Source organism: Gossypium raimondii, chromosome 12 (assembly GCF_025698545.1).
Source record: "Gossypium raimondii isolate GPD5lz chromosome 12, ASM2569854v1, whole genome shotgun sequence".
Lineage (NCBI taxonomy): Eukaryota > Viridiplantae > Streptophyta > Magnoliopsida > Malvales > Malvaceae > Gossypium > Gossypium raimondii.
This window is the reverse complement of record NC_068576.1, coordinates 19,754,866-19,770,627: the sequence shown is the minus strand read 5'-3', so window position 1 is coordinate 19,770,627 and position 15,762 is coordinate 19,754,866. Positions and strand designations below refer to the sequence as shown.

The following is a 15,762-nucleotide window of genomic DNA, read 5'->3' as shown; positions in this document are numbered from 1 at the left end:
GACTTCTCCATGACCTTTCTCTATGTGGGGTATGGACGTCATTGGGCCAATATCGCCAAAGACTTCTAATGGGCATCGCTTCATCTTTGTGGTTATTGACTACTTTACCAAATGGGTGGAAGTTACTTTATATGCAAATGTCATGAAGTCAGCAGTTAGCAGATTCTTGAAAAAGGAGATCATATATCGATATAAAATGCCCGAGAGGATCATATCCCATAATGCACTGAATTTGAACAATAGTGCGATAGCGGAAGTCTGCAGTCAATTCAAGATCAGACATCATAACTCGTCACCATATCGCCCAAAGATGAATAGCGCAGTAGAAGCAGCCAATAAGAATATCATGAAAATTGTGGGAAAGATGACTGAGACTTAGAAAGACTGGCATGAGAAATTATCATTCGCCCTCTTTGCTTATAGAACGTCTATCAGGACTTCGACCGGGGCAACACCTTTCTCTCTGGTTTATCGGATGGAAGCAGTTTTACCTACTGAGGTGGAAATTCCTTCTCTCCGGGTATTAGCTGAGTTGAAATTGGATGAGGCAGAATGGGTTCAATCTCGTTATGATAAGTTGAACTTAATAGAAGGAAAAAGGTTAAAGGCTATTCAGTACGGTCAGATGTATCAAAGGCGAATGATGCGAGCCTACAATAAAAAGGTTAGTCACGGAGAATTCCACGAGGGGGAACTAGTTTTGAAAAAGATCCTTCCTATACAAAGGGATTTTAAAGGAAAATGAATGTCAAATTGGGAAGGTCCATATGTAGTAAAGAAAACCTTTTTAGGGGGAACTTTGATCTTGAGTGAGATAGATGGCAAGGATTTGCCAAACCCTGTAAACTCAGATTCGGTTAAAAATTACTTTTCTTAAAAAAAAAAAGAGGCCAAGGTGAAAACCCACAAAGGGCGCTTTGAGACAAAAGGGGATTTGAGTTGAAAACCTAAAAAAGGGCGGCTCAAGTGTTGATCAAGTGAGGCATCCGGTCATTTTACTATGATTGAATCAGTGGGAAAGGGGACACGACATCTTGGGGCATCAATAGAGTACTGTTGGTCTCCTAAACACATGTCAAACTCAAAATGGTCTTCGGCAAGTTTGTACGGAGAAGTTCAAGCTGCGATATCTAGGGCACCTGGTTTTCATACTATTTATATTGAATTGCTTGTTCTTGGAATACTTCATTCTTTTTCAAGATACGAGTCAATTCTTCTTTTATTCTCAATATTCTTGATAATATATTCATTTCAAGCTATGCTCTCAAATCAATTCTATGTTATCCATCGTTTTTCTCTTTTTGCAAGCATGTTGCATTAGAATAATGATTAATGGGCTAATAAAAATTTCACAAATGAAGTTTTGCATATTACTCTAGAAGTTTCAAAATAGTACAGTAACCTGAAATAGGACGATTGTTTTGAACGCACCAAGTTTAAAGGTTGAAATATCTAGGAACGAAAACTCTAAATTGAGACTATCCCTTCAGATTTTGTTGTCAAAACATTGATTGAACAAAACGACAAGATGGGGTGTTGGTGACAAAGCTTCATTGAACAAATAAGCAGTGATCACCTTGCGATAAGAAGAGGTTTCCTCGGAGAAGGAAATCCTTCATTTGTGCATAGACATTTGGTATGACACCCTGAGAATGGTATAAAGGACCAAAGTGCTTCACATTGCGATAAGAGAAGATTGAAAAAAGTCATGTTTTTCTACCATTGGGTTACAGTGAAAAGATGATACAAATTTTGTGTCTCAGTGGATTAAACTTTGAAGTTTACAGTGGGGGCAGTCTGATTAAGTATTTCTTCAGAGATGCTAATCGAGTAAGAAGGCGTGTAGCATGTCGTGATAAAATCTTAATAAACTTTGAGTAATGACAACCTAAGCTGGATCATTCTCGGGAAAATAATATTCTACATTCATTCAAATGTCATTCATACACGTCTAGTTAGGAGCATTTGATTCATTCTGATCATGGCATCCTAATCACTAGGCATAATTAGGTTCATAAATTGAATTATACAGGTCATGTTCCCCAGCGAACAAACTGGTGAAACCCCAGCCTTATCTCCCTGAGCAGCAGTGGAGTAGGTTGAAAATAGCAAATCTTGTCTTCCTGTATTGGCAGCGAAGTAGATCGAAGATACCAACCTTGTCTCCCTGAGCAGCAGTGGAGTAGGTTGAAAATAGCAGATCTTGCCTTCTTGTACTGGCAGCAAAGCAAATTGAAGACACCAGTCTTATTGCCTTGACGTTGCAAATTAAAGCTAAAGATAGCGAATTATCTCCCTGGTGTTAAGACTTGGATTAGCTGAAGTAGAGCGGTTTAAAGCTATAGGCAGCGAATCCTATCTCTTTGGTATTACAATGGAATAGATTGAAGCCGCAACGGCGAATCTTACTTCCCTGGCGGTGCAGTGGAACAGATTGAAGCCACAATGGCGAATCTTGTTTCCCTGACGTTGCAGTTAAATAGATTGAAGCCACAACGACGAATCTTACTTCCCTGGCGGTGTAGTGGAACAGATTGAAGTTATGACGGCGAATCTTGTTTCCCCGACATTGCAGTTAAATAGATTGAAGCCATAACGGCGAATCTTACTTCCCTAGTAGTGTAGTGGAACAGATTGAAGCTACGACAGCGAATCTTGTTTCCCCGACATTGCAGTTAAATAGATTGAAGCCACAACGGTGAATCTTACTTCCCTGGCGGTGCAATGGAATAGATTGAAGCTACGACGGTGAATCTTGTTTCCCTGACATTGCAGTTAAATAGATTAAAGTCACAACGGTGAATCTTACTTCCCTGGCGGTGCAGTGGAACAGATTGAAGCTATGACGGCGAATCTTGTTTCCCCGACATTGCAGTTAAATAGATTGAAGATGGCGAATCTTATCTCCCTGAAGATGCAGTGGAGTAGGTTGAGGCCAATAATCCTATCTCCCTGAAGTTGTAGTAGAGTAGGTTAAAACCTCAGATCTTATCTCTCTGAAGTTGCAGTAGAGCAGATCACATCCAATTCTATCTCCCTGAAGTTGCAATGGAATGAATTAAAACCATAGATCTTATCTCTCTGAAGTTGCAGAGAGCAGATCGCGTATAGTCTTATCTCCCTGAAGCTGCAGTGGAGTAGACAGAAGAATCTAATCCTATGTCCCTGAAGTTGCAGTGGAGCGGATTAAAACTTCAGATCTTATCTCTCTGAAATTGTAGTAGAGTAGTTCGCGTCCCGTCTTATCTCCCTTAAGTTGCAGTGGAGCAAACAGAAGAAACCAGTCCTATGAAGTTACAGTAGAGCAGATCGCATCAGACTTATCTTTAAAGTTGCAGCAGAATAAGTTGAAGTTACAAGTCCTATCTCCCTGAAGTTGTAGTGGAGCAGACTAAAGATAGCAAATTTTGTTCTTTTGAGAAGCTACAAGGTGCAAATCCTATCTCCCTGATGTTGTAGTGGAGTGGATCAAAGCATCAATTCCTATACCTCTAAAGACACAGTAGGTTGGAATGCGGCTACTTGAAGAAGAAGAGCGCCAAGGTCCAGCACGACCAGGCAAAATTGGCCATTTTAAAGTCTTTGCTCTGTTCCCGTTACACGACAACAAGAAAAGAGGGGCAACTGTAATACCCAATTTTAAGCCCAAACCCAAATAAATAAACATATAAAAAATAGTCCATTTTACAAATAACCTAAACCCTAGCCCAACTACAAGTGGCCTCAAAGAAAACAATACAAAGAAAACCCTAAGCGGTGGCAAGAAATCTGGCGCCAAGATAATCACCCTCAGTAGCAACCGCCTAACGTCTCCCCACACGCGTTGCGCCGTCGCCAAGCACCCACCATGCACGTTCTTCCTGCAAACAAACCACGAACAGCACTAGAATGATCGAAAATATAGCAAAAATTGTAAAAAAAGATTATTATTTTTGCTTTCTCTGTAAAGATTCGGCTATATAAAGCCAAATAAAATTTGTAAATGTGGGGAGAAAAATATTGTATTGAAAAATATTAAAAAGAAGAAAAACGGAAAATCAAAAAACAATTTTGAAGGTGATTTCTTTTTTATTTTTGAGTCTTCTTCTTTCTGTTTCTGTTGCTATTTCATGTTTTTTGAAATAATAAGGGAAGAGGGAGGAGTTTGTTTACCTTTCGATCGGTGGCGTTGTTGTACGGTGGGGAAATATGCGAGAGCGGCAGCGCTGGGCATGTTTGGGTTCTCTTGATTTGTTTTGGGGATGGGTTAGATGTTAGGTCTTTAAGGTTTTGTGGCTTATTAGCAGGCGTGAAAACGACGCCGTATTGGTTATTCACCCAACAACCCGAGCGACCCGACCCGTATATGTAGGATCCGCGCATTTCCAATAGAGGGGATATTTATCCCCCTGGTCCTTCTGGTTTTCAATACTCCTTTAATTTATTTTCTATGTGCTTTACTTCATTTCTAAATTTAACCGTGTTTTTAAAAATTGTTGCAATTTAGTCCATGTTGCTGCGCAGTGTTTTGGAGGATGGGGTTAATTCCCCTTTTGGTCCTCCACTATTAATTGCGTGTTCTACTTGGTCCATTTGCATTTTATTTATTTCAGATTTGCCCCTGAATTTTCATTTATGTTTTAATTTAATCTTGATTGGTATTTTTACAATTAACTAATTTATTTTTTGTCGTTGCTACTATTACCTTTTTTATTATTATATTTAATTATATTTCTATTTACTTATATTTTATATATGTATCTATATATAAATATTACCTTATTATTTATTATTATTTCAAGCTGTTTTTATTATATGTTATTATTTTGTTCTATAATGAATCGTTTTATTTTTACACATATACTTTATTTCTTTCAAATTCTCTATTATATGTATATATTTTTTTTTAAATTTTTGTTTTTATTAAAGCATGAAATTCATCTTATTTCGTAAATTTTCAAAATATTTGATATTCACGATTCTCGAGAAGGATTGTGTCCTAACTTATTAGGCTTCAAATATTTACGATGAATTTAGATAGCGAAGTATTTATTTTTGCAATAAAATCACACAGATTCAAAATAAAAAGTTCTCTCGAGATCTCAAAATGTTGGATCCTAACTTATTGGATGTGACATTTTCTTACCTTCAGTTAAAGATTTCTAAAAATAAAGGTAATATTCTGTATTTAGGAATTTTGGAAAATTGAACCCTAACTTACTGGGTTTTGATTTTTTCATTCGACCTAAATAACCGAATATCCTTTTTAAATTTAAATGCATGAGTTTCGCGCCCTAACTTACTGTTTGTGACGTTTGAATTCTTTGAAATAAGAATGTTTTATTATTTTTAAAAAATTTTCTTTTAAAATCTTTCCTCCCAACAAATTGCTTGCTTAATAACGGTCCGATTATGTATGTTTATCTCTTTTGGCAAATATGCATAATGTTATTTTTTTAGTTCCTTTGGATTGTTTTACTAATTTTTCTTTTGAGATTCTCTATAGATCACATATCTTTTATTTGTCTATTTTTCTTGGGTTAGTTTAGTATTCCTTCTTAAAAGTACTTTTGGACAAAAAAAAATATTTTTTAACAAAAGTTAAAACTTTTAGCTAAAGTGTTTTTGCAAAGCATTTCTTATCCCCAAATTACTATAAAAAAAGTTCAAAAGCATCTTATTTAGCCATGCTTTTATCTGAAAACTGTTTTTTAGATATATTTCTAAAATTTCAGTTGGTTTTATGTAGCCTGATGGCCAGATGCCCAGTGATACAACCGTTGGTGGAGGTGATGATGCTTTCAACACCTTCTTTAGTGAAACTGTTTCCGGAAAGCACGTTCCTCGTGCAGTTTTTGTAGATCTCGAAGCCACTGTCATTGATGAGGTTAGGACGGGGACAACCGCCAACTCTTCCACCCTGAACAGCTCATTAGCGGCAAGGAAGACGCAGCTAATAACTTTGCTCGTGGCCATTATACCAGTAATAATTCTTGTCATCTTCAGAATTGTGTTATACTTACTGCTCGAAATGCTGATTGCTTTAACTAGCTTCTCTTCTTTTCTTTTCCTCAGTTGGGAAAGAGATTGTCGATCTCTGCTTGGATCGCATCCGCAAGCTGGCTGATAACTGCACTGGTTTACAAGGGTTCCTTGTTTTTAATGCTGTGGGTGGAGGAACTGGTTTAGGACTTGGTTCCCTTCTGTTGGAACGTCTCTCTGTGGACTATGGCAAGAAGTCCAAGCTTGGGTTCACTGTGTATCCCTCACCACAGGTTTCAACCTCTGTTGTTGAGCCCTACAACAGTGTCCTCTCCACCATTCCCTTCTGGAACACACAGATGTCGCCGTGTTACTTGATAACGAAGCCATTTATGATATTTGCAGGCGCTCTCTTGACATTGAGCGTCCCACTTACACCAACCTTAACCGTCTGGTTTCTCAGGTATATTTCATTGTCTTATCTATTAAATATCTACTTTTAGCAGGGAATGCAAACTAATTGTCTTATGACTGATAATTTATTAGGTGATATCGTCACTGACTGCCTCCTTGAGGTTTGATGGTGCCTTAAATGTGGATGTCACTGAATTTCAGACCAACCTTGTCCCATACCCCAGGATTCACTTCATGCTTTCTTCTTATGCTCCTGTCATCTCAGCTGAGAAGACCTACCATGGGCAGCTATCCGTTGCAGAGATCACTAGCAGTGCATTTGAGCCCTCATCCATGATGGCGAAATGCGATCCTCGCCATGGCGAGTACATGGCTTGCTGCTTGATGTACAGAGGTGACGTGGTGCCTAAGGATGTCAATGCTGCAGTGGCCACCATCAAAACCAAGCGCACCATCCAATTTGTTGACTGGTGCCCAACTGGATTCAAGTGTGGCATTAACCATCAGCCACCGACCGTTGTTACGGGTGGTGATCTTGCTAAGGTGCAGAGAGCTGTGTGCATGATATCCAACTCAACTAGTGTTGCGGAAGTGTTTTCTCGAATCAACCACAAGTTCGATCTCATGTATGCAAAGAGAGCATTTGTGCACTGGTATGTTGGTGAGGGTATGGAGGAAGGAGAGTTCTCCGAAGCCCGTGAGGACCTAGCTGCATTGGAGAAGGATCATGAAGAGGTTGGTGCTGAGTCTGGCGAAGGTGAAGATGGTGATGAGGGAGATGAATACTAAGAACTGAATGTGTGTTGCCGTTCTCGAGTAATGTCATGTGTTACTACTATGCTTTCATAATCTTTGGGCTCGGTTTCTAGCATGCTTATGTATAATTTGCTACTTTGCTTTCTATTGAAGTAACTTTTCTCAATGATTTGCTTGTGGTTTTTTGTTCAGATATATGCTTCTTATGGATTATTAACTTACTTTTCCAATTCCCTTTCTTTTTCCTTATTTCTTGTTGTTGTTTTTTTTTTTTTTAATTTTAAAATAATGATTGAAAGATAAAAGTAATATATAAATATTACACTAGTTCTTTTTTTTTTTTTACGCCTACACAGATCTATTGTGTATGGATTTAAATATAGGAATAAATATTAAAATTACCTAAGTTTTGATATAATTTATAATGTTATACACTAATTTTAATTTGGTGTATTTGTATTTTTCTAAGTGTGTTTTGTGTTAAAAAAATAATTACATGAGTCTGCCTTGTTGCACGAAGTTAGGGTTTTCTTGTCTGCCTTGTCTCACGAAATTCAAATTCTAGGGTGATTGAAATACTACCGATTGGAAGGAATTTTTTACTTAAAGTTTAGGGTTTTTTGTTTACCTTGTCACGAATCTTAAATCTAAGACGGTGGTTCTGCCGGTTAAAGGGAAGTTAATTACTAGAAGACAAAGAAGGGTCATGGCCAATGTTAATCAGGTGGATACTTAGTTAGCCAACCTCAATATCAACGATGAAGAGGAAGATCCCATGCTGGTATTGGAGGAAAATAAGGCTGATGAAGAGTTATATGATCTATGTCTGGTGGGGAGAGTTATTACGGACAGCATTGTAAATTTCACATCTTTAAGAAACATGTTGGTTGATTTATGGCATCCATTAAGAGGAGTATCAATCACAGAATTAGAGAATAAAAGGATTTTATTTAGATTCTACAGTGAGATTGATTTAAAGCGTGTCATGGATGGGATGCCATGGTTTTTTAATAGACATCTCAATATTTTTCATAGGTTAGCAAGAGACGAAGATCCTAATTTGATCCCCCTATGGAATGTAGCTTTTTGGGTTCAGATCCACAACCTACCCAAAGGAGTAACATCAGAGGGAACAGCGCGTCAGCTGGGTGACTTTATTGGCAAATTTATGGAGTATGATTCTGCAATAGTGACAAGAGGGGGACGTAAATTCATGAGAATTAGGGTTCTACTTGATATTCGAAAACCACTGAAAAGGAAAAAACGAATCAGCATCGAGCAGAATAAATTTATATATGTTATATTTCAGTATGAGAGACTGTCACTTTTTTTCTTTATTTGTGGCCGACTTGGTTATGGAGAGAGTTTCTGTGAAGTAAGATTAACACTTGGGAACCAACAAGTGGAGTTTGGGTGAGATTTGTCGCTAAGAGCAATGCCAAGACGGGGAGGACAGGCCGTGAGCAAATGGCTAAGAGAGGATACAGAAAAGGAAAAATGGAATGATATGGAGATTGATGGGGAAAGAAGGCTAAGAAGATCTAACGAAGAGGGTAATAATAGGAACGAGCTCAAGGGGGGAAAGAGGTGCCTTGGGACGTATCACTCGGCAAATTCGGATCATAAACGAAAAGGATCGATTTAATTTGAGAAATTTAGAGGAAAAAGAGTTTGAAGAAGAAATGGAAGATTTACCAGTAGAGCTTGTTGATGGAAAAAAGCGGCAAAGGATTAATCCTGAAAATGTGTCTTTAGGAAATAGTAAGAGCCTAACAGAAGGAAATGTGGAGATCAATTTATTGGCGGTCACTCCAAAGGTGACTGACCTAGCACAATGAAAATCTTAAGTTGGAATGTTCGGGGTTTGGGGCATCCTCGAACTGTACGACGTCTCAAAAACAAATTGAGACATATTAAGCCCCAAATATTGTTTCTTATGGAAACAAAGGTTACAAGTAAACAAATGGAATCAATAAGAAGACAATGTGGGTTTACATGTGGTATTGATGTGGCGGCAGTAGGCACGAGTGGAGGGTTATCATTAGGATGGAAGGAGGGAGGGAATGTATCGTTGAAAAGTTTTTCGAAATCTCATATCGATGTAGAAATCAAAAATGAAGAGGAGATGGGTTTATGGAGACTCACGGGATTTTACGGAGAACCAGTGGAGAATGAAAGGAAAAATACTTGGGATCTATTAAAGCTCCTAAAATGTGAAAGTAGCAAACCATGGCTGACTATCGGAGATTTCAACGAAATTCTCTTTTCTTTTGAGAAAAAGGGGGGAGAATCCGTGATGAAAGGCAGATGAATGCATTTAGGGAAACACTTGAGTATTGCTATTTATATGATTTGGGGTTTTCTGGACAATGGTACACATGGGAAAGAGGCCGGCTGACTAACAATAACATTAGGGAAAGATTGGACAGAGGTGTTGCAAATATGGAATGGTGGGACCTTTTTCCAAGATTTAAGGTTAGCCACTTACAACACAGTTTTTCAGATCACTGTCCAGTCATGGTTGATACATTTGGGGATGAAGGGATACTAGGGAAGGAAAAACATTGGCATTTTCGTTTTGATGCAAATTGGATTCTAAACGAGGAAATTGAGGAGAGGATAACACGGGAGTGGAATTCAAATAATCTGGATGTGCTTGAGAAGTTGAAAAAAGTGGGTACGAATCTGAGTACTTGGGCGAAGAAGGAGAAACGACAGAAAGAACAACGAATGAAAGATTTAAATGGTAGACTACTGAAACTGGGGGCTAGCGATATCAGTGATGCTGTATTGGAGGAGATTACTGAGATTAAGCTAGATTTGAATCTCGAGGCAGATAAAGAGGAACTTTTCTGGGAACAAAGGGCAAGAGTTAACTGGCTTCAAATGGGAGACAGGAATACGGCATTTTTTCACAAGAATGCAACACATCGCAGAAGGAAAAATAGGATTCAGGGGCTAGAAAATGAAGTTGGAAACTTGACCACTGATGAGTCTGAAATCACGGTTCTAGCTACTAAGTTTTTCACAGATTTGTTCTCATCTAAACCAGTGGAAAACAATGACAGATTGTTTAATTCATTTTTACCATGCATCACAGAGGAACACAACAGTATTTTAATGGAGGAATTCAAAGAAGAAAAAGTGGTGAGGGCGGTAAAATCCATGGCACCCCTTAAGGCATCAGGACAAGACGGATTTCCAGCAATTTTTTATCATAAGTACGAGCATGTTGTTGGAGAGGGAGTTTCAAAATATTGTTTGGATGTTCTTAATGGACGAAGAAATGTAGAGGAGATAAACAAAACAAACATAATACTTATACCAAAAGAGAAATCGCCAAAGTCTATAAACAAGTTTCGACCCATTAGCTTGTGCAATGTTATTTACAAAATTGTCTCAAAAGTCATTGTTTCACGTTTTCGACAGATACTGGACTTATGTATTGAGGATACTCAAGGAGCGTTTGTACCAGGAAGACAAATAACAGACAACATTCTAGTTGCTTATGAGGTATTGCACTCGTTCCAAAAAAGAAGAGGAACATCGAAAAAAAGTTTTGCTTTGAAGCTAGATATGAGCAAAGCATACGACAGAGTTGAATGGAGTTTTTTAGAAAAAAATGATGCATAGTATGGGATTTTGTGAGAACTGGATCTTATTGGTTATGAGATGTATCACTAGTGTAGTATATACAGTGGTGGTTAACGGGAAAAACGGGGAAGAATTCAGGCCACAACGAGGATTAAGACAAGGTGATCCATTAAGTCTATATTTATTTCTCATTTGTGCCGAAGGATTTTCAAGACTGATTGCACTTGCAAAAAGGGAAGGGAGTCTTGTTGGGACAAAGATTGGGAGAGGTAACGTGTCAGTGTCACATCTGTTCTTTGCAGATGATAGTATTCTATTTGGAGAAGCTTCAGCAGAAGGAGCTAACCGTATGAAAAGTGTGATACAGGAGTATGAAAAGGTTTCTAGAAAATTGGTTAATTTTGAAAAATCCCTTATCTATTACAGCGGCAATGTGGATTCGCTTACAAAGGATCAAGTGGGAAGGATATTAGGCGTCAGGAATTCCAATAATCCAGAAAAATATCTGGGGCTTCCAACCATGGTGGGTCGCCGAAAAAAGCATGCTTTTGTTGAGTTAAAAGAAAAATGCATGAAGTTATTGGGCAACTGGAAGATGAAATTTTTGTCGGCTGAAGGGAATGAGGTACTTTTAAAATCTATTTTTCAAGTAATTCCGGTTTACGCAATGCAATGTTTTAAGTTACCAGTTACATTTTGTAATGAATTGGAGATTCTGATGTGTAAATTCTGGTGGAGGAATTCTAAAACAGATAAAGGGATTCACTGGTGTAAATGGAAGGAGTTATGCAGTGCCAAAGCAAAGGGAGGATTAGGATTTAAAGATCTGTCAAAATTTAATTTGGCCCTGTTAGCGAAGCAGGGGTGGAAAATTATTATGCAACATGATTGTTTGTTGGCACGTGTAATGAAAGCCAAGTATTTTCCAAAAGGTGATTTTATGAGTGCGGGGATAGGAACCTACCCTTCGTATACCTGGCGCAGCATTTTGGGAGCTAGATATCTTCTTGAAGAAGGAATGGGCTGGAAAATCGGTAATGGGGAATCAGTGAACATTTGGAATGATAAATGGCTTCCTGGACCTGGCAATGGTAGAATTGAATATCAAAATATTGATATAAGGTACACCAGAGTGTCTGATTTAATTAATAAGGAAGAGAATACCTGGAATCAAAGGGTTATTCGCACGCTGTTTGGAGAGAAACAATGGCAGAACATAGCTTCAATTCCTTTAGTGAGCAGCAGATTACAAGATACTCTAGTATGGCGTGGTGACAACTCTGGGGTATATACAGCAAAAAGTGGCTACAGATGGCTTATTACAGAGGGGGGTACAAAATTAAATAATGAAAATACTACCACTTTCTTTACAAAGCTCTAGGAGCTCAAGACCCCTAGTAAAATATGCATCCTAATTTGGAGAATTGTTAATGGCTATATTCCTGCTTTACAGAATCTAAAAGCCCGTAGCTTGGTCCGTAATACTGTTTGCCCGGTGTGTCAAGTTGAAGAGGAACCGGTGGAACATCTCTTTAGAGATTGTATCTTCACGAAACAGGTTTTGAGAGGATTGGGAGTGACAGTCACAACATGCAATCAAGAAACCAGTTGGAAAAATTGGTTAGTAAAAGATTTTGAAAATCAGAGCATAAGAGATTGTAAACTTAGAGCTATCACCTATTGGGCAATTTGGCATAATTGCAATAAAAGTTATCATGAGGGTGTACGGGAGACAGCAACTGAAGTAGTGGGTTTTATTAAGGCCTACGACATTGAGATATCTACTACAAGGGAAAAGCTAGCGAGTTCATGTGATGGTAGAATATCAACCTGGGAACCACCTGAAAATGACACCATAAAAATCAATTTTGATGCCTCCTTTAATCAATCAGCAAACTTCTCTACCACAGGAATCATTGCACGAAACAAAGATGGACTGATAATGGCACCAAGTACCTACCCATGGAAAAATATTGCAAATCCAGTTATGGCTGAGGCAAGGGCGTGTCTGCAAGCTGTTATTTTGGAAGAAGAAATGGGATTCCAGGATGTATGCTTTGAAGGGGACGCGCTAACCATAATACGCAAACTGAGAGCCACGGATGAAGATAAATCGTGCATCCGCAGCTTGATTAAAGAGATTAAGGAAAAAGGACGTAGATTTAGAAGATGAAGTTTTCAAAGATATACCGAGGGAAGCTAATAAAGTGGCTCATGCGATGGCGAAATATGGAGAACGATACGAGCATCCTCGATTTTGGATTGAGGAAGCACCGCATGCAGTAGAGTTTCTTGTAAATCAAGAAAGGAGAAATAACAGGCACAGTGGTATGAGAGAAAGGTCGAGTCCGGGTTTGAGGTGATGGTGCGCCCGAAGAACTCGTGTTTTGAAGAGAGACTGTGAAATCAAGAAAGTAAGATTTTGGAAGATAAGAGGTCTCTTGAATGGCTGATAATGGAGTTTTGCTGTTTGATGAAGAAGAGAGGAGATGAAGGGTTCATATGTTCATTCATTTTTTATTTTAGGTGATTTTGATTTTCTAGGAACAGCTTTAAAGTTTTGTTTTCTCAAGGCACCGTTTAGGTAGCCAATCTTTTTTGTTTCTTTTTGCTACTTTTAAGACTGTATTTATTTTCATCTTCTCTATTCATAATATGAATATCAACACAGTTCAAAAAAAAAGTGTGTTTTGTGTTTGGTTTTTATAATTTTGTATTTTCTTAAGTGTGTTTTGTGTTTGGTTTTTATAATCTAAGTGAAAATAATTTAAATTTATTTGTTTATTTTTTTTAATCTAATAAAATGTTATGTTAATAATTTACACATGATTCAATAGAAAATTGCGCCACATTGATAATGGGTGATAATTGATAAAAATAACATATTTTAATCTCTTTCGTAATGCGTTTTTAGATGATTATTTATGCGGTGAATTTGTGCTCCTAATCCTTTAAATTCATATTTCTATACTTAGGAGAGCATTTGGGAGCAAAATGAGCGAAAAACGAGCGAAAATCGGACAAATAGAGCATATTTCAGAAGCCATATGAGTTAGACACACAGCCGTGTGAGCCACACGGACTGGCACACTGCCATGTGCTAGACCGTGCTGATTTCGTGATTCGCATCCCAAACACGCGGAAAAACACAATTTTTAGGCTTTCTGGGCATTCTAAAGTCTATAAATACCAAATAGAAGAAAAGAATAGGGGGCCATTAGAGAATATGGAAGAAAACAACTCGAAGACACCATGGGAGCCAACTCTGAAGCAGATTTCCATCAAGATTAAAGACCTCCTTTTAATTTCTTTTGAAGTTTTTATGAGTTTCTTTATTTTCTGTGGTTATTCTGTCTTTAAGATGTTTTTATTCACAATTATGAATTAATTTCCTAGATACCTAAGGGAGATGAACCCTACGATGAACTCTACTATTTGATTTCTATCTTATGCGATAAATATTTAATTTTTGTTCTCAGTTACGTGTGCTTATCTCTTATTTTAATATTTCTGGGATATTAATTCATGTTTAACGTGCTTAAATCAGAAGAGGAAAAGTCCCTGTTTAAGAGTAAATGTAGTATAATTGAGTGGAGTTGCATGCAATCCTATAAATAGGACGACATAAATCTACCAAATTAGAGTCAAATCTAATAGGAGAATCTATAGATCGAGTTAATGCGACAATATGGGTTTTAATTAGAAAGAAATTTCAATTAATCAACCTAGAGTCAGTTGCTCTTAGTCTTGAAAGAGATATTAGCATAATTTAGGGATTTCTATGAATCAAGATACCAAGTGAATAAATCGTTTAATTCAGAGTCATAATGATAAATGAAGTCTAGGTGGATTCTTTCCTAGGTATTGTTTCGCTTATTGGTTATTATTCAATTATTTTCCTGATTTATTCTCTGTTGAGTTCTTTAGTTAAATTAATTTAGTAATTTTAGTTTAAATCAATAACTCCAATTTCGCCAGTTAAATAATTGGAAAACAGTAATTACTAGTACTTTTAGTCCTTGTGGATACGATATCTTTACTCACCATAGCTATACTATTTATCGATAGGTGCACTTGCCTTTGTCGTATTTTTAGTTAGTTCCGTGACACATCAACGGGGTTAGTGAAATGTGAAAATTGAACCAAAATTAATGTTTGAGGTATACAAATGCACCAAATTAACATTGCAAATTGCCTTTAATGTTTACATGTTTTTGTCAATTTGACCCTTATTCTTTTTTTGAACAAAATTTGGCCCTCAACCTTTTAAAAAAAAAGTCAAATTGTTTTTTTTAATGGAAATATCGACCGAAATATTAAATTTCTAAACATTGTAGCTCGAATGACAATCCAATGTACTTCATGCTAATTTTTTTTTAAATTTTTATGAACTTTTTGTAAGTTTTTTTAAATTTGAAAATTTTTTATATTTTCTAAAATCTTTTGTTGACATGGCATATATGACGAATAGTGCCATGTCAGTATGAAAGTACACTTGGACTGCAGGTTGCCACACTAATATCATTAAAAAAATTAATAGTTTAGTCAGTATTTCCGTTAAAGACTCTTTTTTGAAAGGTTGATGGTAAAATTTAATTCAAGAAAAGAATAATGGACAAATTGATTAAAAATATATAAACGTTGAGGGTTAAATTTGATATTATATCTTATATTTAGGGCAAATGACCAAAAAAAACCCTTTTTTCAAAAATTACCGAAATGGACCGATTATTTAATTATTTACCGGAATGGTCCATTTTTCGCGAAATCGCGTCCACGTCAGAACTTATTAAAAATTTGATACAAAATTTTAATATTCAAATTTAAATATATGATATTTTCTGTTAAAAATGGAATATATAATTAAATTTTTTTAGAAAAATAGAATTTTTTTTTTAAATTTAGAAAAAGTCAAAATTTGAAGGACATGCATTCCAAATAATTAACGTATTATTTTTATTTTTTGAATAATAATCATATTGGGCTTATATTATCACTAAAACCAAATAACAAAATATAAATCCTACAAATGGAAAA

General features: G+C 36.8%; 1 pseudogene; it reads left to right on the top strand.

The window, feature by feature from the left end:
- Positions 1-5,706: 5,706 nt before the first annotated feature.
- Positions 5,707-7,243, top strand: LOC105763493 (tubulin alpha-1 chain-like; annotated as a pseudogene).
- The last annotated feature ends 8,519 nt before the right edge of the window (positions 7,244-15,762 follow it).